The 27,210-nt window shown below is 43.7% G+C and overlaps 1 pseudogene; it reads left to right on the forward strand.

Moving 5' to 3' along the window:
• The first annotated feature begins 5,257 nt into the window (after positions 1–5,257).
• LOC127216128 (contactin-associated protein-like 2) lies at positions 5,258–26,351 on the forward strand (annotated as a pseudogene).
• The last annotated feature ends 859 nt before the right edge of the window (positions 26,352–27,210 follow it).

A 27,210-nucleotide genomic window follows, 5' to 3' on the forward strand; every position in this document is an offset into this window, starting at 1 on the left:
CATTTCTATGGAGCCTCTGACTAGAGTTGACAAATAACCTGCACAAGTATAAATCAAAACTAACTCTTTTTTAGGGAGAAGTTGAGACTAATACAAATCATTTGACTTCCCTATTTCCTATAGGAAACATAAACATGTATTCATTGACAAAGGCATGACTCTCGGTTTGTTCATCCTTGAAGTGGGGGTTGATCCTATCCAACCCAGATGGTTTGTGTCTATTAAGTATGAAATGGTTTCCATGGGCTCTCATGTGTTCCAGATGGGAGAGGGTTTTGAAACTGGGCCTAGCTGAAGGAAGGCCTTGAAGTTTCTTTCCTAGCCTGGCCCCAGTTTATGTCTATCGTCTATTTCCTAACCAGGGAACCAGCATGGCCAATTCTCTCTCATTTCCGCCACCGTATTTTCCCTGCCATGATGGGCTGTAACCCCTCAAACTATGAGCCAGAATAACCCCTTCCTCCCTTAAATTGCTTCCTGCTGGGTTGCTTGTTGATCACAACAACAAGAAAGGTAACTGATACAATGTGAAGTTGGATTTCTGTAACTAACTACACCAAATACCTGGGGTGAAGCGGTGTAGAAGGAAGAAAGGTTTGATTTGGCAGAGGTTTCTACACATTGTCTCTTGACCCTATCACTTTGGACCCGAAGTAACACTACAAATCATGATAGGTCACATGGCAGAGAAAGCCTTTTCATCCTATACTTCACGAAGTGTGGGGGCGCATAAGAGAACGACAACACCCAATATCTCTTCCAGGACACCCCCACCCACCCACCCACCAGTGACTTAACTTCCTCCTAAAGGCCCCATCCCCTCACAACAGTGCTGCAGGCTAGGAACCAAGGTGTGTGTGTGTGTACGTGTGTGTGTGTGTGTGTGTGTGTGTGTGTTATATTCTAGCTACAGTTCCCCTTCCCTCCTCTCCTCTCAGCCCCTCCCCACCAACCTCTTGTCCCCAACCCCCAATCTACTCCTCCTCCGTTTTTGTTTAGGAAAGGGCAGTTGCCCCGTGAGTATCAACAAAGCATGGCCTATCAAGGCACAGTAAGACTATAAGCATCTCCCCAGGTATTAAGGCTGGACAAGACCACCCAGTATGGACAGCAGGATCCCAAAAGCCAGTAAAAGAGTTGGAGACAGCCTCTGTGACCGCTATTTTAGGAGTCCTACAAGAGGACCAAGCCAAACACCTGTAACATATATACAGAGTGCCTAAGTCCATCCCAAACCAGCTTCCTTGGCTGTTGGTTCAGTCACTGTGAGCACCTATGAGCCCAGGTTAGTTGATTCTGTGAGTTTTCTTATGGTGTCCTTGACCCTTCTGGGTACCACAATCCTTTCTCTTCTTCTGCCAAACTCCACCTAGTGTTTGGCTGAGGGTCTGCATCTGTTTCCATCACTTGCTGAATAAAGCCTTCTTGAGGACATGGGGCTAGGCACCCAATCTGGGTACCAAGCTTTCTAACACACAGGCCTTTAGAGTACATTCTACACACAAACTAGCAGAGCTTCCAGGAAATTTGCTGAGAAGTGTATTAAAACAGCTCATCAGGGAACCCTACCCATGACCTTACCTTGGTCCATAGTAGTTATGTAGCTCTTTGAAAATAAAGGAGTTCTCTTGGTCCAGACAGGCTTGAGACAGGAACCAGGTTGCTGGACCATCAGTAGTCACCAAATGTCAGTCTGAGACAGTGGCTCTCTGGTTCTTTGTCTCGTGTCAATGAGGAATACAGATGTGGACAAAAAGAAATCAACAAAGCAAAGTAGATTTATTAAGGAAAAGTGAGAATTGAGAAAGATGCTCAAAAAGGAGTCAAGACCATGTTACAGAAACCCACAGAGGCAGCTGACCTGAACAAGGGGGAGCTCATGGACCCCAGACTGACAGCTTGGAATCCAGCATTGGACTGGACCCAGACCCCCTGAACATGGGTCTCAGCTAGAAGGCCTGGGCAGTCTAAGAGACCTCAGACCGTGGAACCAGGATGTATCCCTGGTGCACAAAAGGACTTTGGGAGAACATTCCCCATGGAGGGATACTCCCTTAGCTTAGAGACAGGAGGGAGGGCCTAGTTCCTACTCCAAATGACTTGATAGATTTTGACCATCCCTCCTGGAAGGCATCACCCGCCTTGTGGAGTGAGTGGGTGGGGAATGGGACAGGGGGGCTGTCAGGGGGCATGGGAGGATGGGAGGGAGAGGGAGCTGGGATCAATATGTAAAATAAGAAAAATTAATAATAAATTTTATATATATAGGTAGATAGATAGATATAGAGATATAGATATATATTCTCAAAGAAGAGGAGGCATCTGGAGAGAAGACCACAGGGCTACGCTTCAGGAGCTTTCAACAGTAATGGCAGAAACTGGGCAGAGAATGGGGTGATTTCATGGAGAATGTCGGTGCTCAGGCATACCATAGGCTTGGACAGTAAGGGCCCTAATGCTCTGTGCATGTCCCACTAGCCAGCCAGGGAACTGCTCGCGTGATACTTCCTCAGTTAGAGCAGTGGGCCACATGTTCAAGCTCCCCCTTCGTCATCTCTTCCTTGTTCTGTGAACCACTGACCTTGGCTCATCTGCTAGCTACTAGCCCTGACCAACTCTGCTAGCCACTGAGCTCATAAACATCGCTAGCCTCAGACTTGTATCTCACCAGCTATTAAATAAATGATGCTCGCTTTGTTTGCATGTTTATGTGGCCAGCTTGTAGTTGTTAGGACTCAGGTGTTACGCTGGCCTGCCCCCTGTAACCTGCCAGGGTGCACACAGGCAGTACCTGGTCAGCCCAGGGTCCTACGGCTGCTATGCCACTACACTATGCATGCAGGTGCAAAGGTTTCTTGAAGTAAGAGGCTAATTCCGCCCACCTCCCCTCTCTCTCTCTTTCTGCCATCTCTCTGAGGAAGCAGACAGATCTCTGTTCTATCTACCCCCTTCTTTTTTCTCTATGTCTCTCTCTCTTCTCTCTCTCCTCTCTGTCTCCCTTCCCTTTCTAATAAAATTTTCTTCCCATTGTCCATGTAAGTTCTGCCTAATGGCATGTTGGTCATGCCCTCCCCCCCGCCAGTGTAACCCCCATGCCATGGGATCCTGGTCCCACCTTGATCTGTATTCCTAACAGTAGTTCTACCATGGGCCTTTCCCAGTTAACGCCTATAAGAGAGCTAACTCCTGCCTCAGTCTGTGCTCTGATACTTATTATTATCGCTTGGCCCAGAGTGGGTGTATCACATCCCACAGGGTCAAGAGTATCTATTACACACTCCTCAGAGGAGCTGTTCCCAGCTAAGAGTCTTGAGAAAAGAACATGTCAACCAGATGGATTGAAACCAGATTGGATTTTGAAATCTTTCAATCGCCTTTCAGGGAAAACAAAAGAGTTGAACTTTGGAAATTGCCCTAATTTCCAAGAAAAGAAAAAAGTTGAAGAAATGAGTGAGAGAGTCCCAAGGAGAAGAAAGGCACACAAGGAGAACATCTCCCATGGCCTCCTCCCGCTGCCAGCCTCAAACCTTCTGCCCACGTGGCTGCATACCTTCCAGTGCTCACTATGCTCAGCTGGGCTTCTGATACCACTGTTTCTCTAACAATATCAGAAGCCTACTTCTGGGCTCCCTCCACCCAACAGGGCACAGTGTCCCTGCCCTGGGGCCACATCTTTAAGAAGGGTAAATGGAGAACCCTCTGATGGGGAGAGAAGTCCATCTTCCTAACGTTTAAAAAACTGTGTCAAGGACTATGCGACATAAGTCACAAGCTCTCCATCCACTAAGCCTGACATAGTGGCTCACTCCTTTAATCCCAGTATTTGGGAGGTTGAAACAGGAATGTCCAGAGTAACTTGGGCTACACAGCAAGTCCCAGACCAGCCTGCACTAAACCTTAAAGATGAAAAGTTCCCCGCTCCCTACTCAGATCTCTGCAGAAGAAATAAAACTTAAAACTCAGAGGAGCCAGCAGAGAGGAGAGTACTGTGTCCAGGTCCACAGCACGATCTGACCTCAGCTGTGTGGCAAAAAGAAGAATCTGCAGCCAGAGGGCTTTCAGGGGCCTGAGGATGGGGGTGGCCATGCCAGGACCTGCTTAGAGCAGTTGCGACACTGCCTCTCTAGTTTTCTTTCTCATGCAGCCCCGCAAAAGCCTCTGAAGTTGCAACGTCTTTGCTTTTTCTTCTAAAATGAAAGCATTCAAATGTGACCTTCGAGACCCTACCCAGTCAGTCTAGCCTTGAGGCTCTAGCCCCAGCAGATTCCCAGAGTTCCGTGAAAATAACACAGCCAGCCCAGAGTTCCTTTTCCTTTCAACCTCAGACGTTCCTTCTGGGGCAATCCCCAGCAGAAACGGCTTCTCTGGTTTACCAAGGACTTTGATGCTGTTACCAAATACAGGGTTCGTCTTTCACATCAAAAATCTTTCTGGTTCAGAGATGTGGGGTCAGATGGTCTTAAGGGCTTGAGGATTCCATCAGTTCAAAAACCAGAGCTAGGAACCCAGGAGAACCCTCCATACCTTGACTGATGGTGCGCTGGAACTGCCTAAACCTGGGCTTACCCTTGAGCTGAAAGTATACAGGAAGATGCTGGCTGTACAAACTAGGAGAAGGTGATGGTTTATAAATGTACCTGAATGTTGTCACCAAACTGGGAGTACTTCCTAAAGTTCAAACTCCCCATCCCATACCAACAGAGATTCTTTAAGCCTTGAAACTCCAAGCATACTGCTCAACAGAAAAAAGGAACCGCAAACCTGCCAGAAGAAATGTGTCTTGTCCTCTTTCTTCCTCCTTTCATTCCTGTTCTTTCAAAATGAAGACTGCTCAGGGAGAAAAGGAAAGAGAACAAGAGGGATAAGCAGGAGCCTTTGTTGTCATGTGTTTAAAATAGTCAGAGATCAGGAAAAACAAGAAGAAAAACTAGTCAGAGCCAGTGTGTTATTAGCTTCCATGGTAACTCATGTAGCTTCAAGGGAATGATGGGTGTCATTTTGATTTGTTTTGTTTTGTTTTCTCAAATGCAGTCTTACTCTAAACCTCCCATATTCTCTAGCAAGCAGACATTGCATTAAATGTCTTCAGCCCTAAGGCGCAGGAAACTCTGAATATCTCATCTCTAAAAGCGAGGTAGCCAAAGCTGGGACCTAACACAAGGAAGCTTGCGACACAGGCACTGCAGGACTGGTCTATTTTCCCGAAGAGTACAGTGAGTGGACGTGTATTCTCATCTTCTCTTTCTTTTCTCTCTAGAAACGGGGAAAATTGACCAAGAAATTCACAAATACAACACCCCAGGCTTCACAGGCTGCCTGTCCAGAGTCCAGTTCAACCACATCGCCCCCACTGAAGGCAGCCTTGAGACAGACGAACGCCTCGGCCCACGTGCACATTCAGGGCGAGCTGGTGGAGTCCAACTGTGGGGCCTCCCCACTGACACTTTCCCCCATGTCTTCGGCCACTGACCCTTGGCATCTAGATCACTTGGATTCAGGTAAAACCCTAGGCTGATTGCTTCATTCCTTTCGACCTCACTTTCCTCAGCTGTAGAATGGGTTCTCGGTGTAATGCTTGGCACCTATGAAGGGCCAAAGAGTTATCTCTACTCAAAAGCAGAAACAGAGAAATTAGAGGTTAAGAGTGTAGGGTCGGATGAGGACTCTTCATGTAGGTGAAGAGATGACCAAACTGCTGTCTGCAACATGGCTGTGGAGGTCTTGTGTTATGAGTTGTTTTTCCATCAGCCTGGTCCCACCGCTGCGCCAGCCCCAAATAATACACAGAGACTCTGTATTTGATAAAAATGCTGTTGGCCAGTTACTATCATTTCTTATCTTAAATATTAACATTTCTATAAATCTAGTATTTCCACGTGGTATCATCTTACCGGAGAGAGGGGCAGGCATTCTGCTCTGTCCAGTCGCTACATGCTGACTCCTCCCTACTACTTCCTTGAGATGGAGAGGTGGCATTTTCTCAGTGACCTGCAAATCCAGTACTCAGTGGGTCTCCAAGCAACCCCAGTCAACCAGGAATGTTAGTGACCCTTAAAACAGTAAGAGTTCACAAGATGGGACAACATAAGAGTGAAGCCCAAATTCCAACACCATCACTGCTTCTTACCAGCAGATTAAACTCATGCAGCTGCCATAACCTCATTTCTCAGCTTCTCAATTCCCAAAATAGGGACAGTAAGACCTAAATCACTAGAATTCTACATGAGATTATGTGCTCAATGGGTAAGAGCCCTTGCTGCTCTTACAGAGAAATGGTATTCAGTTCCCAGCACCCAATGGTATCTTACAACCATCTCTAAGTCCAGTCCTGGTCATCTGAAACCTTCTGCCCTCAGGGACACTGCAAGCATATGATACACATATGTACTTACAGCAAACACTCGTACACAGAAAATAAAAAAATATATTTGAAAATGGTAACTTAACACAGTCATAGATTCATGGCAAACTTGTAAATATTTAACGGTCACAATATTAATAGTCATCATGATTATTATGTTAGATGATTAGCTATAGCTTGAGAATGTCCATTAAAAGTTTCCAAATCCCACCTCTATGCGCGCACACACACACACACACACACACACACACACACACAGAGAGAGAGAGAGAGAGAGAGAGAGAGAGAGAGAAATTCATAACGACTTATACAGTAGTACACATTTGATTGCTTTAATCACCTTGCAGGCCTGTGCCAGTATTTAGCTTCATAGCAGCCGTCACTGTGGTGATTCTTACTAGGACTGTCCCTGGAAAATTTGTAAAGCCAGAATTGTTCCATTAACAGACTAAGCAGCTCTCCTTGTTCCTTACTTATGGATTCCTATAACATGATGAGAGTGCAGTGTGCCAAGGGCAGTCACAGGGCACTCAGCAAGCAAGGCTTTCCTCCTGGATTGGCTTGAACAAAGAAAGCATTCCTGCTGCAGCAGGAAGAAAGGGAAGGGGGAAATAGAGGAGAAAAAGCTTGTATCAGGTCCACAAGAGTGGGAGTCTTCGGGTAAATCCCTGCACATGTGAAGGTGAACAGCTGGTGAACTGCCTTTAAATGCATGGATTCTGGGGTGCTGCAGGTAGAAACTGCAAGTAGTGGCTATGGGTAGCTATGAGCATGTGTGTTCTACTGCCCAGAAACTGGATTCAAAAACTATCAATGCTTCCTCAGGGAAAGATAAGCTCATATTCATTATGACTTAATTAGCCAATTGTTTGCTTTTGAAGTCTGTGAAATGAATGCAGTTTAGATACCAAACCACTTTAGTTCATGGATTTAAAAAAAAAAAAAAAAGAAAAGAAAATGTTTTATTCATGACAGGTTCCTTCTGATTGATTCATGCAAATGTATACAGTTTAGAAAACATTTCTGTTGGTATTCAACACTCAAATTAAATTCTTCATTCCAAGTCAGCACAAACCTGTAATTGTAGCACTTAGCCAAAAGGGTTCCAAGTTCAAGGTCAGCCTGGGTTACATAGCAGGACCCTGTCAGACAGGAAAAAATCAAAGGGTAGAGGGAAGGAGGAAGGAAGGGAGGAACAGGAAGGGAGAAGAGGAAAGCAAAGAAATCAGCCATTTGGGATTTAAATCTAATCACAGCCCATTTCTACAACTGGGGGAAATGTCTTTTGCTGTTAAATGTCAGTGTAGTGAGATAGTTCTTGTGAACTCTATTAGAAGGAAGAGTGGAATACTCCCTCTAACTGTGAAACAGAGCCTCACTCAGGTAATATGATCCCATCTTTATTCCCTTAGGTAAAAGGGAGCAGGAGAGGGGTACATGGTGCAAGAGAAGGGACAAAGAGAAGTCTGGGTGGGTGTTTAGTTCATAACAGCCTCCAATACAAGGAAGAAAAGCGTTTCCCCTACCCTCTTAAATTCAATGCTAAAAGTTAAAACGACAAAAGATAGATCAAGAGGAGAAAAGAAAAAAAATATTTAAAAAAAAAAAGAGCTTTCCAAAGATGTAATTTTAGAAATTGTGAAAAATCAAAGGTATCTAGACCATGTACAAAGGGAAATAAAATAATAAGTTGTGATGACCTATTAATAGGACTTCTAGAATAGATTAGAGATGAGACTGATTATGATAGTGCTTATCATGAAGGCATGATGGATCTCTGTCTCTCTTTCAGAGAGGGAGTTCTGGAAGGTTTACTCTCCTGGGAGGGAAAGATAGCCGGAAGAGAGAAGTATGGCTGCCTTGTCCTCCAGATTCTTCACCTTCTCTCAGTAATAGAAGCTCTAGTTAGGTTTAATAAAATGTTGCCATGCAAGCTTGAGGACCTGAGTTCGATCCCCAGCATCTACTCCCCCACCCCCCAAAAAGCCAGGCATGGGGGCATGCATCTATAATCTCAGATGTGAAGGGGTGAAAGCAGGGTGAGCTCTGGGGCTCACTGGTCAGCCTAGCAGAATCAGTGAGCTCCAGGATCAGTGAGAAACCCAGTCTCAGGAGTTAAGAAGATGGAGAGTAATGATGTGGACCTCTGAACCCAGACACACACACACAGAGAGAGATAGAGAGACAGAGATAGAGAGGATGGGAGAAAAGACAGGAAGGCACACACACACACACAAACACACACCCACACACCCACAAATATATATAGAGAGATTTAAATTTGATTTATAAATTTGATACTAACTCTGGGATTCCTAATGGATCTTCATGCTAGCAACTTCACCCTTACTTCTGCAAGCATCATTTTGAGTTCAGAGTCAAGGGTGCTGTGTGGTCTAGATAATCCCCATGCTTGAATAGAGGGGTAATTCTTGCTATGAGATATTCAAAAAGAAAACCAAAGCATGAACGCAAGAATAATGTTTTCCTCTATGAATACTGCAAGGGTAGGACTGGCATTTGAGACAGAAAGAGAATAAAGGTGAGCACTGGCCAGCCCTGGCCTGGCCTGAGACATCTTGACTAAAGTGTTTCATGGCATAGCTTTGAAGTATGCCCTCCGCTTGATAGCCTCAGGTCACCTGGAAGCTTGTTAGAGAGGAGGAGCAACCAAGTCAGTGCCTCCATTTCAGCTGGGATCCTAGACGGCTTGCCACATGTACAAGAAAGTCTGAAAGCCCTCATCTGGTTTTGACCTCCACCTCTGGGACACTTTAGGATTGCCGGGGTGTCAATGTGGATTCTGGACCTCTGAGCACAGCATGCTTATCGTGTCTGTAGGTAAAAACCTCCTCAAGTGAATCTAATATGTAGCAAGGTTGAGAATCACTCACCAAACTGGAGGGGTTCCTTGATGAGCACTTGAGAGTAGGCTATGGAAAGAAAGAAGACGGGCTGGGACCCTCCTTTAGTGGTAGAACACGTGCCTGAAATGTACAATGCCTGGGTTTGATCTCCAGCCCCAGAAAATCAATCAATCAATCAATCAATAAAGTAGCTAACCTTTTTTGGCAGCTTGACTAGGTTTAGAATCACCTAGGAGTCACACCTTCAGAGTTTGTCTGAGGACATTTCCAGTTCAGTTGGATGGAGGGAGGGAACACCATCTTGAATGTAGACAGCACCACTCCGTGGATTGGGGTCCTGGACTAACAGGAAGGGAGGAGGAGACCTGGGCATCCACACTCACCTGCTTCCCGAAGGCAGATGCAGTGCAGTGCGGCCCTCCCTGCCTCATGCTGCACCGCTGGTCCTTCAGACCCTTCCTTCCTTAAGACGCCTTTGTCAGGCATTTTACCACACCAATGGCAAAGTTTCAGCATAGCTGTTATCAGGTAGAAAACAAAACAAAACAAAACAACCCCAGTCTGTCTTATTTTATGGGTCACAGGGTACAGTTGCTGTGACTCACCTTTCAGAATTGTTGGGTCTTGTGTTTTCCGCTCTATCCCATTCAGAATCTTATTACTTCCTTGGAATGGGAAGGACTTGCCAGCAAGAGATGGCTACAGATGGTGCCCACAGTCTGTAAAACACAAAAGCAAAACAAACAGCAGAAAGCATGAGTCCAAGAGTCAGCTACCACCCGTTTCTGTGCATGCCAACCCGCGCGCACACACACACACACGTGTGTGTATGTGTGTGTGTGTGTGTGTGTGTGTGTGTGTGTGCACTCCCATAAAGCCCTTGGGAGTCTGGTCCCATTCATGGTATTTGACACACAGTGAACTGGACCAAACAGATAAGCTCCATCCCTACAGGTCTTCTGGTTAGAAGGATGATGGCTTCTTACTGTTTCAGGTGACTCGAGTACATACAGCAAACACTCTTGGCATAATTCATATGGTGAATCGTAATCTTCAAAAGACCTGCCTTTGGAAGGTTCTAATAGCACAGTAGCCACTGTAACCCTCAGCTGTCTGGACCATAGACCTTAAATGAAATGAGTCTGATATTCTGATACTCAGCCATCCTTACCAAAAATCCACTCAGGTCCTCCATAGTGGAGTAGGCAAGAAATCAGAAATAAGGAAGCATGGGCAGCTAGATAGTAACACACAGTTCTTCTCATGCCCAACCCAAGGACAGAGGGTGTCTGGAAGCAGCGAGGGTTGAGCACTCAAACTGTCCCATGGAAACCGGCAGCTTCCCAGAGCAACTGGAAAACCAGCCCTCTTAGGACTGTGAATCAGCTCCCACATAACATGGTACTTGAGACTATTCGATGTAACAACTCCAAGCTCCCTTACATTCCAGAATGATCTCTCTAGGAACGGGGAACCATGTCAGCCTACTTACCACTGAAAACAATGCATTTCTGAAAGCATCCTGCCTCTGGGTCTGTGGGGTTTTGTTTTGTGTGTGTGTGTGTATGTGTGTGTGTGTGTGTGTGTGTGTGTGTGTGTGTGTGTGTTTTCTTGTATATATTCATTTGTGCATGGTGTGCTTGAATGTATATGTGTGTTTGTGTGTTCAAATGTGTGTGTATGTGCAGGTGTGACTGCACATGTGTACACATGCATGTTGAGGCCTGAAGCTGACCTTGAGTGTCTTCTTCCATCACTCTCCACTTTACTGAGGCCTCTCTTTCAGAAGCTGGAACCTGCCGACTCCAGCAAGTCTAAGTAGCCAGTTTGCCCTTGGGGTTCCAGCTCTACCTTCTCAGTGCTGGAGTTGCAGGTGGCCTCCAAGTCTACCTGGCTTTGACACGGCTTATGGAGATCTGAGCTCCAGCCCTCACACTTAGATGGCAAGTAATTTACCCACTGAGCCATCCACACCCCCATCCCCCCCATGCTATGGTTTGAAATGAGTTGGTTTCTTGTCCATATTCCAAATTCCTTTTCTACCATCTGAAGATAAAATATTTTTGTATCTTCATATGCAAAGGAGTTATGGATATAATGAGCGTTTAAAAACTTCACACATCTATTCAGCTTCCTTCCTAAATACAAGCTGGTGTTTGGCTTTCTTCGCCACCTGCAAGCACTTAAGTGTAATCATTCCAGCTTTTATAATTTCTCTTCCCATTGTTGTGCTAAGATCTCATGATTGCTGCACTTATTTCATACACCTAATCTTTGTGTTATCTTATTTGTCTTTTTTTTTCTCTTCAGTAACCAGCACAGCACACAGTTTTATGCATGTGTAAAGAAGAGTGTACACCCATTAGCTAATGTGCATGGAATTCTGAAAGGTGAATAAACATTACATGGAAAGAAGAAAGAACTCCTTCTAAGCCATCAGAAAATAGTAACTGCCCCGCCAAAAAAAACCATTCTTGTCATTATTGCATCTGTAGGGACAGTGAGCATTGCAGGTCAGTATTGTAGCAGGCAGGAGGACCCCACCCAACCCAACCCCACCCCACCCCCACTGCACAGGGCCACTGGTAACTTTTCTCACTCAGTGACTAGGCTTGTTCCTCTATGAAATCCAACCACCTTTTGAAATGTTGACCTCAAGCACAAAAATAATTCCACTCTTATTTTTTTTTTTTTACTCTGAATTGTTTTTGCTAAATTTTGTCATTCTTTAAATAGAGTAGGGAAGTCTGGAATGAAATTTGCGTAGCTATAGATTAAATACACCTCTCCTCTTTTTTCTGCTTTCTTCCTCTCCTGTCTTTTTAAATGGATAAACCATCCTCAAAGCTGCTAGTTAAATGTGTTCCACACTTTGTTGACATGAAGAAGAAGAGCTGTGGCAGAACCGCGTGGCTTGTACTAGGTGCTTATCGTGTTATCTTTATAATGAGGTGAGCCTGAGCCAGGGAGGAATCCGTAGGAAACATCAGGCTCACAATTTAGTAGCCCCAGCTAATTTTTTTTCCCCCAGAGTCCTCTTTGATGGCCTACCAATCATTCTGCGTACCAACAAGCACAGACAACTAATTGTCTTTTGAGATCTGCAGTTAGTTCAAAAGGAAAACATTTCAAAAGATGTTTGAAAAAAAATGCCTAAAATAAACAGAAATATGTGTATCACAGGCTTTTATATTCAGTTTTCTTTTCTTTTTGGTCAGCTTTTGGGACTAAAAGACATTGGCTCTAAATTCAAAAAGTATAAAGTGTATCATATAAAGTTTCACTTGCACTCATGCAGCTGAAGAGTATTTCAAAGCTCAGGACCTAGATACATTGACAAGAGACTTAACACGTGTGCAGACTTAATTTTAAGGGCACTTTAGGTTTGCCTATTTCCCCAGCCCATCTGTAGCAGAGCCAAATCAGCCAGCAGTCTTCAGTCTAGCTGTCCTCCGGTGTTCTCAGAACCCTCCTGTTTCTGGAAATTTAGGGATTAAAAAAGTCAGTTTCATATTTTATGAGATGATGATCATAACACAAACATGGACAGGGTCTATTCACAGGGAGGGCTGGATACAGTGTCTCAAACTGTAGACAGTACCACCTGCAAGTTGAAGATTTCAAATTACAGCAGAAGAGTAACTAGTTTAGAAATGCATCCTCACTCAACTTGTTTGAAAGACATACAACAATAACAAAAGACAATCCGTAATGCCTAGCCATCTCCAAACGAGCCATCTCTGTACTCAAATTGTGGCCTCTGAATTTATTAGAGATCTTCACTAAAAGGAAGTCTGAGGAGACCCTTACCCTGATTTCTGAGATACCACCATGTATCTACACATCCTAACAAAAGGTGGAAGCTATCATTTGACTGGGTTTTATCTGATGGAAGTGACTTTTCACTGACTGTCAAGCCAGGAATTCCAGACATCCAGTCTTCTCCGATACTTGCATAGTTTGAGTAGAAGTGAGAGGAAGTGTAAGGACACAGATCCTCCTAAGACTTTCTCTTATGAACTACGCCAATCCTTGTCTGGGGAAAACTGAAATGCGTTGGGGAATGTCCTTGAAATACGCATTTGGATTTATTCACGGTGACTTCTTCCTTCACTTGCCTTCACTCTCTCCTTAAAAGCTGAGACCAATTCCACAGCTCTGCCAATAGCCCTGGCTTCCAAAAGCTGCTTCGCTGATATGAAAACCATCAGTGTTTTCAGCTGAGCCTTCCTTAAAAGTGATTTGCTTACAAGGCTTGTGAGTGTGCAGATCTGTGGTTAGGCATCTATTTAAAACAAACAAACAAACAAAAAAACCCCAAAAAAACAAAACAAAATAACATTGACAGGTTACTCTGAAGCATTAGAAGATCAGACATACCATAATATGCCCACAAAGCCTAGGATTTCTACTCTGATCTGAACTATACAACCCTGCCTTTGCAAGGCCGAGCCTCAAGGAAGCAAGAAACCTTTGCAAAAAATAAACACAAATCTATACCTTCCACAGCCCAGGATTTAAAAATAAATAATTTGTTTTTTTCTTGTAGATACTTTTAAATGCATTCAAAATCCAAAGCACACCATTGTGCTAATGTATTTCCCTCCTTGATATACCCCCTTCACAGAGAGGAGGTACTGTGGAGATTAACCTTCCCTGTATTGGGTCAAGAAGTACCTAGGATACTAGGAAAGCATGACTTCATGCCCACATGAACCTGGCTAGCACCATCCCATAAACTGAGAGCCTAGAAGGAATAAGGAGGGGGGAAGAAAGAGCCTGCTGCACAGTGGCATGCTCTCCCCCTCCCGTCCTCTCCCCTCCATCTCGCTTCATTTCTGGCCACTATGGGTTAAACTGTTCTTCTCCACTAGAACCTCCCACCAGGGAGAACTGAAAGACCTGAAAGGAGCCCAGACAAATCCTTGCTTGTGTCAGATATGCCACGGGCAAGAAAACCTGAAGAACACTATTTAAGGACATACCTAAGGCAAATGCTTATTAATCCTCTGCCTGCATTTTCTTAGACCATTGTATTAGAATAGACTCTGCCTCCTAAGTTCAAAGCTCTGCAGACTTGTAATGAGACATTAGAGCAGTGGCCCTTTTATGGCTTTCACAACAATAAACAGAAATGGAGCTGAAGAAATGAAATGGTGGGAGATGGGCCCCCGCGGGGACATTTTAGCATGCAGGTCATTAAGGTCACAGATGTGGTGGGGGCGGGGTGCAAAGTTCTCAGAAGGAATTATTCATACTCAGATACAGGAGAACAGCTGGAGATAGGGACTACCAGCAGTGAGGGTCTCTGTTACAGTTGGGCAACTCAAAGGGAGGTATGTATTCAAGCGCGATAGGAGCCTGTTAGAAATGCAGACTCACCCCCACACACACACACACACCACCCAGGGCCTGGCCAGGAGTGTGCTATCAGAATCTGAATTTTTCCCAAGAACCTCTGCTTCAAATGCACCTTTAAACCAGAACACTCTAAACATCAATTGATCTCCCCTAGGGTGCATCAATGGCTGCAGAGAGGTACAGCAATGTCCCAAGGCCTCAGAAGACCTAGGTTATACCCAGCCACACTGTGCATAGTCTCTTCAAGCCTGACCCCCAAGGCCTGATTTCCACAGGGTGCAAAAGCACCTCACAGGAACACGACCTAGGAACCGTGTAGCACAAAGGGCCTTCTCGCTCCGACCAGAGTTAAAAAACGGTGTTTCCCCAATTTAGTGCCTTTCCCCAGACTTCTTCATTCTGGCACTCAACTCACTCCCTGTGACAGGAAGGAAAAGGAGTAATGACAAACCTCAACAAGGAAGGTGACATGTCACTAAGGAAAATCCCATCCCCCACAGCTCTTACTTGCCATACAGGGAAGCCATGTTAAGCGACAGAGGCCCAGGAACACAGGTCTAGGTTGACCCAAATTCCATGTTCCAACATGGAGGCAGTTTCATGAAGTTTTATAGTTTTACAGAACAAAAAAAAAAAAAAAAAAAGTCATAAACTAAGGCAAGTACGTCAGAGAGGCAGGGGGAGCTTTTATATAGGCTTTCGATGCTATCTGCTAACATTCTTAGCTTGGGGTTGGTGGGAACTATCGGCCTGCTAAATTAATAGATTCCAAAATGTTTTTATCTGTTAGTCACTAGGTGTTAGTTTCCACACAGAGGTAGGCTAGGAACAGAATGGCTGTCCTGGAGGGCTATAACTAGCCCAAGATAGGTTATTAGCCTCTGGACCTGCAACATTCCAGTCTCCTGTACAGTACTGAAATTCTAACCAGCCAGTCTGTCTCTGCAGACATGGTTTCTTTTCAGTAATTTCTGCTCACACCACATAGTGCCACAGCCCCGGTTCTAAGACTCTGACCTAGACGGCCCAGCTTTGTTCAAGAGCTGCAGTAACAAGCTTGGATTAGAGTCATCAAGGCATTTGCTGCGTCTTCCAGGCTCTTATGTCCCGGAATAAATAATTGACTAGGGACACATGGAAATAGTCTGTTAAGAATGAGAAAGGCACCCCCCCAAAAAAAACCAAAGAGCTCTCAAAAGCTCCAGTCTTGAGCATCATGACCTCTCATGGGGTCACAGCACTCACCTCCTCCCACACTTGGAAGTTTTGGCCTCTTCTGTAGCATGATCTGATCCCTCTTGTAGCACTGGTGAGTGATGTCCAACTGCCATCTTTTATATATGCTAAACTTGATCTCTCTCTCTCTCCCTCCCCCTCCTTATTACCACAATAATGTTCCTAAAAAGCATCCTAAAGGGAGACTAAAGGTAACTTGAGCACCTATCAGCACCCACGGCTCTGGCCTAATCACCACCCACTCTGGGAATTCACATACTCTCTGATACAGAGATTGAGAGACTAATGAAATCTCTAAAATCCAAGTATAAAAGTAACAATGTGCAATCCACACATATACATAATGGTATCTAAAAGAGTTGATTTACAATCAGTTATACACGGAAGGAAGAAATATGATAAATACAATAAAGTTTATTGTTCACTCGGTCCTTTGATATAGACGGAGGTGGGGATTTTTAAAAAATAATTAGGACATATAGCAGGCTGCAAGTTCATTTATTCTGTTTTCATCCAATTAACCCCTTTCCCCCAAGGGATCTTAGTCAAACAGGTTAATTGTCAAGTCAGAAGGCGAAAATTCAAAACTCTCTTCCCCGTATGATATGGGGAATTCTGGCTAGCTGGCTTTCATTAGAAACCGGAGGTGGAAAATGGAGGCGGAAGATGATACCCAGAATCCCCTAGGCAGGATCATTCCTTCTGCCTGCAAAAGCCTGCTGAGCCAGAGTCTCATTGTGAGAACAGTGGCAACCTCTTTCAGAGAAAGCAGGACTGCTTAAGTCTTCAGCATCTTTATCAATAGCCATTTGTTTTCTTATCTATTTCCAAAGTACAGTCAATAGTGAATAACTAGACAAGTTAATTGGGGAAAAAAAAAATCACTTTCTGCTATTAGAACTCAGATCCAAAAGGAGAATAAATGAAACAAAGAAGATGAGAAAAACCAGAAGAAACACACACACATCTCATCTCAGGCGCTGCCTCGAAATAAGACTGCAATTTAAATTAAATTATAATTAATAGCAGCAGTTTTGTTGAAGAGCCTCAGATCATCACTTCCAATGCTGAAGCTCCCGTGGTTTCCATGGAGACATTTTCTCTATGTGATGTCAAATTCAATCTTTCCCCCCCCCCCTTTTAGTCTCTGACATATGACAACCTGAAGCTTTTAGTGCCTTTCATTTGGGGGAGTTTTACATTAAATAATCTCAATTTATTCTTTTATGCAGTTAAATGTGTGGGGTTTTGTGTGTGTGTGTGTGTGTGTGTGTGCGTTTTGTTTTGTTTTGTTTTGCTATTTGTTTCTGAGCCTAAAGTCCACACGTTTTCATGTTTGAAACATTAACTAAGAACTACAGCCACTGAAATTATCGTTGTCTTATTCTGTACTCTCTCCTCCCGCTTCCCTAGACAGACGAGAAACTAGAAAAATAATTTCTATATTCTGCTCTTCCGTGTGCATTTTAAAATTAGTCTCCAGTTTCAACGCTTGTCTTTGAACTTCTTTTTATTAATTTCTTCATAGTTTAGAAATGAAATCAAAAACTGTATTGTTTGAAAACACAGTTACCTCTGTTCTTAGCTTTGTCGTGGCCGTGACCATTTTCTTTGTGTCATTTTGTTTCTTCAGGGGTGATATCTGCTACCAAGAGATCAGGGTTCTGATTTGCAGTGTCAGTTCAGGTTTCTTGGAGTTGACCTCTTACTGACATTGTGTGTAATTTCCCCTTGTCAGATAAATATCTCTCATGTTCTATAATAAAACACACATGCAGACACTAATTTTTTAAAAAATGTATATGAGTGGTTTGCCTGTATGTCTGTGTACTACTTGCATGCCTGGTGTCCATGGGAGCAGAAGAGGGCATTGGTCTATGAGTATAATACTAGAACTACCAAACAAAAATAATGCAAAGCAGGGGGGATACACAGAAGTGCGCATACTTCCTGAGAAATTAAATCTGAGCAGGAATGGCTCTGTGCCTGGTGGTTGCCATCACGTGGTAGTTATTTTGTGCTCTGTGACAAAATACCTGATATAACCCACTCAAGGAAGGAAGGGTTCTCCTGCTCACCATTTCAGAGGTGTTATTCCAACACAGTGGGAGTCCTTTGGCTCAGCAAAACAACTCACAGCACAGTGGCCAGGAAGTAAGGAAAGACACAGGAAGGGCCCAGGGACAAGAAGTCTCCAAGAATCCAGCTAGAATCCCACCTCCTAAGTTTCCAGAATCTCCCCAAATAGGGCCAACTTCCAATAGATGAGTGTTTTTTTTTGGGGGGGGACACTTATATGTTCTATCCTTTGGGGGTCCAGGGAAAAATGCATTGAGTATAGTCTGTACTTAGAGGATGCAACTCTGCCCCTGTTTATTTTACCACTCCAAATTGGGATCTACTGACAAAATCTCCCAAGATATTGACTCCCTGATATTTCAGCACCTGTAAAATTGTTTGGCTCTCACAGGGGGCAAGAAGGGGGTGATGGGGGGAGGGTAAGAATACCAACAGTATGATTATCAACAGTAGACTAGAGCACATGTCATGAATGAGCTCTGTCATCCACATCCCAGGCTTATGTCTTGGCTACTGTATTTCTCTACACATTCCAAAAGGATTGGGGGGGGGGGGGGATCAGTAACAAAGAAATACAAAGAAATACATCTACTATAGTAGCAATTGCTGTGATTGCCGCCTGGGTAAAATAGCTTGACCGTGAGGAAGTGGGCATTCACATGCTTTGGAATAACCAGGCTTAAGTTAAAAATAAAGCCACAAAAAAAAAAAAAAAAAAAATGGATTTCATGAAAGGAAAAAAGAACTACATGTCCTTGATTTTTGTAAGGGTTTCTAATGGCCTGAAGGTTTTCCACTAATTGATTTCTAACATCAACCAAGGTCTAGTGAATGTGGCATCTTTAATATGTTTCCAGTGTTTAATATATTCATTTCCGTTGTTTGTGAGAAAGGAAGAATAAAGCTGTTGCTTTGCTTTAAGGCTTTACTTGACAGTGGGCAGCTGAGTTTTTAAATTAGTCCTGCATGGAAGAGTTATTGAAGGGTATCTTAGTTATGGTTTCTGTTACTGTGATGAAACACCACCACCAGAAGGGCCTTGGGGAGGAAAAAGCTGCTTTTGCTCACAGCTCCATATAACAGTTCATCACTGTGAGGGAAGGAGCTCAAGCAGGGAAGCAACGTAGGGCAGGAGCTGGTGCAGAGGCCATGGAGGGTACCACTCACTGGCTTGCTCCTCATGGCTTGTTCAGCCTCTCTTTTAGAACCCAGGACCACCACCCCAAGGATGGCCCCACCCACAATGGACTAAGCCCTCCCCCATCGATCACTAATTAAGAAAATACCCTACAGCCTTGTCTACAGCCCAGCCTCACAGAATCATTCTCTTAATGAGGCTCCTTCCTCACTGATGACTTCAGCGTATGTCAAGTCGGCATAAAACTACCCAGCACAAAGAGGCCCCACAGACGTCTGAACAACACTTCACAGGCTCGTTTTAACTATGCTTATCGATGAAGATGCATTTAGCCCTCCCTTACTATGCAACACTGTTGTTCATCATCATGGAACTTTAAACTAAGACCTGTCCACATAGGAAGTGATCCGGTGCTGGGGAGGAGGCACAGAGGATAAAATACTTCTGTACAAGCATGAGGGCCAAAGTATGATTGCTAAACCAACATTAAAAAAAAAATGGCACATGATTGTGATTATGATTTCACCCCTGGGGAATCCACCATGGCTCACTGGCCAGCCAATCCCAGTTTTGGATCCATGAAAAACTCTGTCTCTAAAAGCATATAGTGCTTTGAGGACGGCGTTCATAGTTGTCCTCTGGCCTCTACACATATGTGCAACACATGTGAACATATATGGACGTAATAAGAATTAAGACTACGGCTACTGAAAAGGGGCCCAGCCACATACCCAGAAATTGGTACTTTCCTTCAAGAATTTGATGGGAAAAGAGAAGAAAAACCAGAAATCCAGGCAGAGAGTGTTCTCTGATGAGCTGGCCTGAAGATGTGAAGGCTCCGTTACATTCAGAATATTTAGTTGGAAAAGGAGCCTCATGAGGGGAGGAGCAGGAGAGAAATCCAATGCACATGGGGCCTTCAGAAGACCACGAAATTCAGATTCACCTCAGCAGCAATCCTGGGAGGCTTCACTCTCCTTCTCCAGCCCAAACTTCCAGCACTGTTTATAGCTGTGACATCAAAGGCACTAGAGAGGGGCTGGGATGTTGGTTAGTGGTAGAGCATTTGCCTGGCTTGCACAAGGACTTGGTCTAAACTTCATCCTTGAAAAGGGGCCACGTCAAGGAATGAACCAAGTCTTACTGTGCCCTGTGGTTGCATGAGTTGCATGACACATAGTGTGAAAGCTACAAGGCAAACTCAAACAAGTCACCAGACCCAGAGAAGATCATAATTCAAACCACATCCATACTTTTCATTAGCATTTTCACTGTATAAACAAAGTCTTACATGGTGCAAGTAATTAGACCACCAGGGACAGGAAATTCTCATCACTACACATCTTGCCTATTTTATTGTTCATGTGCATACTCGGAATGGAGTCTGACACAGTGACAATACTCTACCAAGATCTAATAAGTGAATGGATGTGTCACTTCTACTTATTAGTAATTCTCTGAATAAGAAGACCCAGCTATAAATAAGAAATCCAGTAGATATTTTTTCTATTGCTTTTAAGTAAACTGGTTTTAGTCATATAAGAGAGTTTTGTGATGTTGCCATGATAAAACGCCATGACTTATGGAAGAATGCCATGTCCTTCCTCCTTGCAAGGTTTACTTCTGGAAACTTGCGGTTTCCAGATACACGACAATGCATCTACAGAAAAGCTGGAGTCAGGTGGGTCCTGGTCACTCTGATGGACTGGTACCAACTGCACCGCAACCCAGAACCTCAGCATGTTTCTTATACACAGGACAGGAGAAGAAATTAGTTAATCCAGGAAGACAGTGTCAGCAGGCTAGCGGTCTCAGGCTGTAAAAATCCAGGAGGAGAAAGCCGTGACCACCAGTGTTTGTACACATTGCCATCATCTCTATTGAACCATAGAAAGGGCTTTTGCCACTCTGCCATCCCTCTGAGCCTGATCCAGGAGGAAGGCTTTGTCAATTTCCCACAGGTCCCACTGGCACTCGATGTGGTCATGCCCATGTCGACAATACACACTCTCACTCAGGACTTCATTCAGAATGTATACACTCACGGAGGCTTCCTTTGCTCCCCACAGAAGACTTTATTTTGTCTTACAGCTCCAGAAGGAGAGTCCAAAATAGCAGGCTGACAGAACAGGAAGCTGAGAAATCACATCTTCAACTGCTCACAGAAGTAGAGAGGGTGAACTGGAAGTGGAGAGAGGCGCTAATCTCCTAAAACCCACAACATGATGTACTTCCCCCCAGCAAGGCTTCACTTTCTAAGAGTTACATAACCTCCCCCAAACAGCACCACTGACTGGGGACCAAGAGGCCTATGGTTTTTCATTCACACCACCAGAGTGATAAGCTCATAAATGATTGACCTTTGCCTTCTTGAGTTGACATTTGATATCTTAAACCAATCCTATCTACCCCAGAAAAGTTTGAAGAAGTTGGAGAGAGGGAGACCCATTAGGGAAAGAAGCAAACTGTTCTCTTCCCATGTTTCCCAAGATATCTAGATGTAGGCTAGGGCCAGTTAATGCAAGCAAATGACATCCAAGGCACCATTTATACCCACAACTAAAGACTCAGGAAAGTGTGGATAATATGGAGATACATTTTCTTTCACTCATATGCTTGTCAGAGCAGTCAACAGGTTTGAATGGTGCTGGTGGTTGAAAAGATCAATAATGTACAAATCTAGGAGAGAACAAATCCTTTGGTCCTAGGTAAACATGCCAAGTCTGGGACCAGCGATACGGCTTAGTGAGTAAAGACATTTGTTGCCAAGACTGACTACCTCAGTTCAATCAGTGGTGCTCACACAGTAAGGGACAACCAGCTCCTGCAGGTTGACCTCTAACCTCCACCAGTACATCTTGCAATGCTTATGCCCACATATATGTATGTATGTATGTATGTATATACACATATATATGCACACATATGCAAAATAAATAAAAACTAAATTTAAAAAATTATACGAAGTCTAAGAGAGAAAAACACTAAACCATGCACGCTGGTTAAAAATGTGAAACCCCTTATTTGGCTCACACGTTTCTAAGGAGACAGGCTCTGACTACTTTTGTCATGATCCTGGAGTTATTAGCCAGGGATGAATCTGTCTTTAGGAAGTCCCTAGCAAGATTCTACCTGAATCATAACACTGGCCTCTGTTTAATTATACCAAGTACAAACCTTGGAAATGTTTGTACTTGGAATCCAGCGGATTTCTCTATCTGCTTTAAACTCTGGTTCTCTGCTCCATCTGCTGGAGGAAAAGTTACCTCCAAGTGGAGATAGATTTGCTTAAACTTCTCAAAGGGAAAGTCCTACCACTGCAAATTCTTTTGTGGGCTGGAAGGGTGTGGGGATGTAGCTCAGTGGTAGAACCTTGCCTGGCAGGTATGTGATCATAGGTTTGATCCCAGCTCTGCCAAAAAGAAAAAAAATCCACCCATGAAGGTGAATTTGCTTTTTTTTTTTTTTTTTCTTACTTTAGTTGCTCCACTGAGCTAAGAAAGGTGTCAGAATCTATTTGGCTTCGGAACACTAAGTGGAATTCATCTTAGAGAAACATCTAAATTTTACACAACTGCTTCTAATGTTTTTTTTTTTTTTTTTTTTTTGAACAGGGAAAGAAATAGAAAATTAAGCTATTAACATTCTTCTCAACGTTTCTGAACTTTAAGTCCTTTACATATTCCTGAAAGGTCTGGTGTTTTATTAAAGCCATGTTAAATATTAAGGAAGCAATTACTTTTAAACTAATAGTGTGTGCTGTAAAAATCTCATCAGCATATAAAGCCTAAACTGGTAGTAGTGTGTGGAACAGATGTGGTTTGGAGACAGATTTCAGCAGAACACGGGAAAAACAAACGCCTTGCTTCTGTGTGGGTGGGTATGGCTTTAAAGAACTGCAAATCAAAAAAGTCTCTCCTTAAAGGTCTGTACTAAATGCAGATAGCCTCCCCCCACCTTGTCATTCTTCCCGAATGTTATCCAAAGCCTTTTAGAGTATGTTTTAAAGTCTGTGGGATATGATCAGCTATTTAGAGACTATTTAAGTCATATAGGAGGATTATGAAGGTCATATGCTCCCAAGTACATACAGGGCTTGAGTGTCTATGGATTTAATGTCCTGACATCAACCCCAGGATGACTGTTCCAAAAGTAGACTCATCTGCAGAGCGGGAACAGGCTTGCTTAAAACATTCTAAGATTCTGTAACATTTCCCTCAAATAAGCCATAACACTGGAACTTGCACAAAGAAAAATAGTGAAACCAGGGGGTGGGGTTTTCTGGAATTTTTGTAGGAGACAATAGTAAGGTTGGGTCCATCTGAGGTAGAAATTTCATCTGTAACGTGGAAAGTGTCAAAGGGTTGTATGGAGAAATAAATATGAGATTATTTAGTGCATTTGAGTCTCCAGCTTCACCATTTCTTTCTCTACAGCCAGTGCGGATTTCCCCATACAACCCAGGACAAGGCCAAGCTATCAGAAATGGAGTCAACAGAAACTCAGCTATCATTGGAGGTATGTGATACAGACAACAGACTTTCTAGCAGCTATCACCTGATTATCTCTTAAAAATGGGACTGGAGAGACAGCTAAGCAGTTAAGACTAAATACTCCTTTTCCAGATGGACCCAAGTTCAGTCCCCAGAACCCACACAAGGCCGCTCACAACTGCCTGTGACACCACCTCAGGGAATCCCCCACAGGCATCCACACACATGTATACATACACTCCACACACAGACAAGTACATAATAAATAAAATACAGTTAAGTCACATTATCCCAAATTCAAGTATAATCTCTCAAGGTCCCTATCCCTATTGGTTTTGGCTTTTGGGGTTTTTGGTTGTTGTTCTGTTTTGTTTTTTTTTTTTTAATAAACTCAAAGTATCATATGAACCTATACATGAAACAGGTTGGTGACTTTTTGACAAGTTCATATACCCATATCCACCACCGCAACAAAGAAAATCTGTTTGCTCCTCCGGGTTTCATAACTGACGTAAAATTTGCCACACTTTCACTCATTAGGCATAATGGCTTTTTTATATCTTTCCACACTGTTTTGCTTATCAATAGCATTTGTTTCTCTTGCCAAGTTGTATTTCATCAAACAGATGTGCCATCATTTGTTTTTTTCCACTTACCCATTGCTAGATTATTGCTGTCACCAGATTCCGGTTATTATGAGTAAAGCTGCACACATCCTAATAATCTTGCACACATACTGTGGACTTAAGCATCCATTTCTCTTTGATAATTCCTAGAAATACAATCACTAAGATAGTAAAGAAAGTGGATATTTAACTTTGTAAGTCGCTCTGACCCAGCCACCCTGGTAAGTGAGTTTATGGCACCACTGTGCTTTCTGACCTGTGATTATCTCATTACTAGTGATGCCCAGTGTCTTTTCAGGGTTTACTGTCTCATGCAAATATTTTTGTGAGGTGTCTTGAAATCTTTCTCCAGCTCCTTGATCAATTGTTTGGTTTCTTGCTATTGATTTGAAAGAGTTTGTCTCACAGATACAAGACTTTTGTCAAACAAGGGTAAATAAATATTTTTTCCCAATTTACAGATTGTTAACAAACCTGTCGGGAACCGTCTTTGCGGGACTCCAATTGGAGCCAGCCGAGCGGCCCCCAAGTCCGTACCTGAGTGCGGGAGTGTGGTTAAGGGAAAGGCTGGCTATAGAAGATAAAGACAGAGAGACAGAATAAAGGTCAGGAGGGCAGATCAGTCAATACTGAAATGCCACGAGTTTATTTTTTTACCACTCTTATATACCTTATCCAAAAAGGGGAACACAGTATCATGTATACGGAGCAAACACACTTTTCTTCCTCACCCATTCTAAGGGTTCAGTAACCACACCTTAGCTTCTTGTTCCCTAGCCTTGAGGTCAGGACTAGCCATAACTGATTCAGGTCTGTTGTTATTTAGAATTAAGACAGCCAAACATCCTTCTGTAGCCACACCTTTGAGCTTTAGGTCTTATGACTTGCTGAGGACAGCTCTGAACTCTCTGCCCTTGTGCCAAGATGGAGTGCAGCCATCTTTATGGGCACCCACATCTGACTCCATGTTGCACATTCTTACTGATTTTCTGTTTAGCGGATTGGCCTAACTCCTCCTCTGGTTCTGTCAGTTTCCTTTGCTGTTTTGTAGTTCTACCAGACAGGTACACACTTGAACCCCTCACAGCTTCTTAAATTGGGTGCTTTGTCATCGTGCTCGATATTTTTCCCTACTCCTCTGGTACTCGGACCTTTTGCCTCCCTTTGTCAGTCTTGATTGTTAGCAGCTGGTTTGCACAGGCCCTCTGCGCTCACTCTATTATCTCTGTCTTCTAATCTGATTGACATTTCTCCTCATGGGAAGGAAAAAAAATTCTTGGCAAGTTTGGTCATTTTTATATTGGCTGCTAGACATTATTAGCATGACTGAGTTTGGGGGCTTAATTGTCTTCTTATATTGAGTGCTAAGGTCGCTTTACAGAACGAACAGCTTGGTGTCTTCTAGTCATCATAAGCCTCTGCAGGGCAGCTCTTGACAGATCTTTTACTCCCTTAAAAGCGCACCTTTAGCATGACCCTTCACAGTCTGAACTGAACGCCCGCAGTTATTCCCCATCGGAACTGGATCATCCTCCAGCCCCGTGTGAGCTCCGAATGACCCTTCTTGTGCCTCGGGCTGTGTGGAAGCTCACACACATGCACACAAGCACGTATTAGTTGCTGGAGGTTCAGCAGCTTCACAGATCAGCAGACCACTGGGTTTTACTCGGTTGTCTCAGCAGCGTGGACAGTCAGAAACAAAGCTGGGCAAATCATGGAAACCCGCACGTCATTTCTGACTCTTTCCTCGGGCATCATGTGTCTGACCTACCTGCAGTCTACTGTCTGAGAGCCTGTGCTTCATATGTGTTATCTAGTATTTTAGTTACTTTGGGTGAGAAGCATTCCAGTTCCTGTTAACCCCTTTGTGCCCAGAAGCAGACCTTTCTGCTGCCCTCACGACTGTCACTCACTGTTGTCTGCAGTGGTGGGAAGATGTAAAATGTGTGCAAGGCGTGTTTAACTTCTGGCTCTTGCCTCCCCAGGGGTCATCGCTGTGGTGATTTTCACCATCCTCTGCACCCTGGTATTCCTCATCCGATACATGTTCCGTCACAAGGGCACCTACCACACCAATGAAGCCAAGGGGCTGACTCAGCCGAGAGTGCGGATGCTGCCATCATGAACAACGACCCCAACTTCACAGAGACCATTGACGAGAACAAAAAGGAGTGGCTCATCTGAGGGGTGGCTCTTTACCCATGGGATAGGGAGGGGGAGTTAGGGGGAGGGGGAGAGGGACAAGAGCACCCTGTGTCATACCCCTGAGCACACGCGCGCGTAACTGTATCAGCACAAGCTGGGGAAGGCAAGCAAGCCAAAACTCTTAAGAACTGACAGCCACATAATAATATACTTTTTAATATTTCTTTATAGCTGAGTCCCCCCTCCCCCTGCCACCTTCTGTATCAAAACAAAATAATACAAAAATGCTTTTAGAGTTTAAGCAACGGTTGGAATTTGTAGGTAATATCCGTATTATTTTGTGTGTGTTTAGAGGTGTTCTAAAAACCCGTGGTAACAGGGCAAGTTTTCTACATTTTTAAGAGCCCTTAGAATGTGGATATTTTTTTTTCTCTCTCTCTCAAGAAAAACTGATGCACATCCATGCAGCTTATGACGTTCTCTTCCTTTTGCATCTAGTCAACTTTTAATGGGCTGTTGTAGCAACTAGTTTATGTGTCCAAATAATATTTCTTTCGGTGTCCCATAAAATAGAGATGAAAATTTGAAAAAGGGCAAAGAGCCTATTTACCAGTCTTCAAAGATGCCTCAATCTAGGTCCGTTTTCTGACAGTTCCTGTCTGTCATCAGCCAGGGAAGGAAGAGTGAGTGGCTCCTGTTCTGCACCAACACAAGTGGAGACAAGCACCCAAGAATCCAGCAAAGAAAGGCGTACTGGGTTTATTGCTTCTGTTTTCCATTGACTTCTACATAACGATGTCCCATGGATGTAGTCTTAGACCTATTTAATATCTGTAAACTATCAGCTATGGAACCATGGTGAGCAACTGTTATAGGACTTCCCTGTTTTAACTTTAACATATCA

Source organism: Phodopus roborovskii, unplaced genomic scaffold, assembly GCF_943737965.1.
Source record: "Phodopus roborovskii unplaced genomic scaffold, PHOROB, whole genome shotgun sequence".
In the NCBI taxonomy this organism is placed as follows: domain Eukaryota; kingdom Metazoa; phylum Chordata; class Mammalia; order Rodentia; family Cricetidae; genus Phodopus; species Phodopus roborovskii.